General features: G+C 29.0%; 1 protein-coding gene across 1 annotated transcript in view; it reads left to right on the top strand.

Annotated features, from left to right (window-relative positions):
- LOC107722698 (mitogen-activated protein kinase kinase kinase 13-like) overlaps positions 1-2873 on the top strand; it is an 85211-nt gene that overhangs the window by 21684 nt on the left and 60654 nt on the right. Inside the window, exon 2 of the mRNA XM_016531167.1 lies at positions 1094-1168. The gene's annotated coding sequence lies outside the window, so the exon portion shown is untranslated. The remainder of the gene's footprint in view (positions 1-1093; positions 1169-2873) is intronic.

The raw sequence follows: 2873 nt of genomic DNA, 5'->3' as shown, positions 1-2873 counted from the left end.
CGACAGTTGCATCACAGATCAGATTTCATTTATCCAGTGAGGAGAGAATAATTTTATTTTACTGTATTGTTTTACTAATATTTTATTATTTTATTTCATATTTCATTTTACTTTGTTTTAGTGTTTTTATTATTATATTTTTCCAGTTTTCCATTATAATATTTTATTTTACTATATTGTTATAGTAATGTAGTATAATTTTATTTTTACTTTATTGTTTTAGTAATGTACTTTATTTCTGTATTATTGTAATTGTTTTATTTAATATTTTACTTTATTGTTTTATTAACTTTTTTAAATTGTATTAATATTTTATTATTTTATATTATTTTTGTTTAATATAGTATTTTACTTTACTTTGTTGTTTTGGAATAATTTTATTCTTTTATTAATATTTTATTTTATTCTTTTATTACAAATATTGTACTGTCAAGATTTAATTAACGAGAGATTTAACACTACACAATTTAACATTTAGATTTAGATTTAACAAGATTTAACACTAACATTACAGCACAGAGTGAAAATACCCAATACATCTTTTCAGTCTTACATTTTTAACAGGCCACATTTTCCATCTCTTTAACCCTGGTTATCATGAGCTGTGCGAAAGATTTCTCTGATTGTTCGCTAATTTGCTGGAATGCATCTCGTCTGTCTTGTTTTGGAAGAGGAATTTGGAGCCGTGCTGAATTTTTAAATGGGTTTGCGGGCGAGTACTGGAAAAAGTGGTATCGGTGCATCCCTAGTTTGCGGTGACGGAGGAGATTTTCACACGTTGCCCTCTAAATAAATAAGTGACTGTGCAGGAGAGATTGTGTGTGTATGAATGCTTGTGTGTTTGGGGAACTCCAGTGTTTTTCATTCTAGTTTGGAAGGCATTCATGGTATTGCAGTCTCTGCTAAACATTAACCCATATTTCGTTCTGGGATTCCCCAGCAGACGCTCAGATTGGCATGTTAACACGTTCAGAAATCCTCACACACTCGCTCTGGCTCAGCTTTTGCTTTTTCCTTTGGAAAGTGCGATCAGAGTCTGATTACTGACCTTGTGACCTCTGAACTCTGACCTCTCTGTATTTATTATTTACAGGTGCGAAGAGAAGAGGAGACACTTTGCAATCGGCGGTAGAAGCATCTCGGGAAATGAGCGTCAACTTCACTGGAGGTACAAACCGTGAGCTTAATTATTAATGTGCAGGATATGGCATGAAATGAATTCTACCATACATTGGCTAAAATTAAAATAAAGTAAAGTAAAATAAATATGCTGAGTAAACTGAAAATGAGAAAACAGTTTCTATGCACAGAAAAGGCCTTTTCAATGAATAATAATTTGTCTTAGTTTTGTACTAAACTGAACTTTTATATTCATTTTATGTGATGATACTATAAAAAATGGATATTAAAATCAGTTATCTACTTATAACTTATTGTGATTATTTTTATATTAGTTCTTAATACATCACACATATAATGTATTTATACAATTTTGCATTTACATTTTACATTTTTACACCTTTTTTTTTTACCTTATGTTGGCTTTAATAAATAAAATATGAAAATAAAATTATTATTATTATTAATGTGCAGGATGTTATACACGTTCACATGCATGACTTTTCTGTTCCTTTTATGTGATGTGATACTGTAAAAAAAAAATTTCAAGGTTAAACAAAGATAATTGGACTGTGTTTTTCTACTTTAAAATGAGAAAGAAATGTAAAAAAATATATATTTAAAAATAATATTTTTTTTACACATTTGTACATGTTTTTGATGTATTTGTACAATTTTGCATTTACACTTTACATTTTTAATGCCTTTTACCACCATAAGTTTACATTAATAAATGCTAACATAACATAAAAATATAATATAAAATAAAATTATAGAAAATAAAACAATAATAATATTTTTTTAAATATAGTAGAATTCTGATGTAAACGACACTGATGGTGTTATATTTTATTTAATAATTTTATTATAAATATTGTATTGTCAATATTTGATTGTGTTTTGTTTACACAAACATTATATTAGATTAATGAAGCGTTGCTCTTGCAGCAGTTTCAGCATCAATTTCTGTTTTCTGTACGTCTAGTTGGGTCCAACAACAACTGATCACATAGTTTCAGTGCAAGAATTAAGTAAACTTCAGTTTAATAAATTTAATTGCATGCAATGAAATGAAGTTCTCACAATGTTCAAGAATTGCGTTGCGATAGCTAATTGAATTAACTAAATTGAACAAGCAGCAGAAATAATCTTTTTGCGTTTATATATAGTCCGGTTTCCAGAAATATACAAGCTGGTTTGTGGTTGTGCTGCGTTTATGTTTACCCGGCATGCTGGGAGTTTTTGTGTACCCAGCATGCTTTGCTGTAGCACAGACTGAGGTCAAAGAAAGGAAAGGCTTCAGCAAGTGGAAGTTTCTGCTACTTCTGTGTTGTGGTTAAGCTCAAACGGGATAGAGTGTTTCAGTTTAGAGCACATGCATGCTGGTTTTACTCTCTTACTATATACACTATATAACAAGAACAGATGAAATTTGAATCTTTTTGTATGTCTGTGTTGTTTAATGTCCTATACTCATGTGATAAACTTGGTGCTAGTTTGTGTTTTGAACTGAAAACAAATGCAAAAGCTTATTCTGTTTATCTAAAAGCCAAACATTGCACTGCAATTTGTGACTCTTCTGAGTTGTAAACAGCGTTTTATTATAGTGAAAGTAAGAGTTTTGGGCTTTTTATTAGATGTTAGCTTTGTTTAAGTGCTTATTTTAATAAATAATAATAATAATAATACAAAAAAATTACTTTTTTCATTTCATAATTTTTTTTTTGTATAGAATTTTAGTATAATGAAAGCAA

Source organism: Sinocyclocheilus rhinocerous, unplaced genomic scaffold, assembly GCF_001515625.1.
Source record: "Sinocyclocheilus rhinocerous isolate Xijiao unplaced genomic scaffold, SAMN03320098_v1.1 scaffold1806, whole genome shotgun sequence".
Taxonomy (NCBI): Eukaryota; Metazoa; Chordata; class Actinopteri; order Cypriniformes; family Cyprinidae; genus Sinocyclocheilus; species Sinocyclocheilus rhinocerous.
Note: the sequence above shows the minus strand (reverse complement) of the source record. Positions and strands in the feature narration are given on the sequence as shown.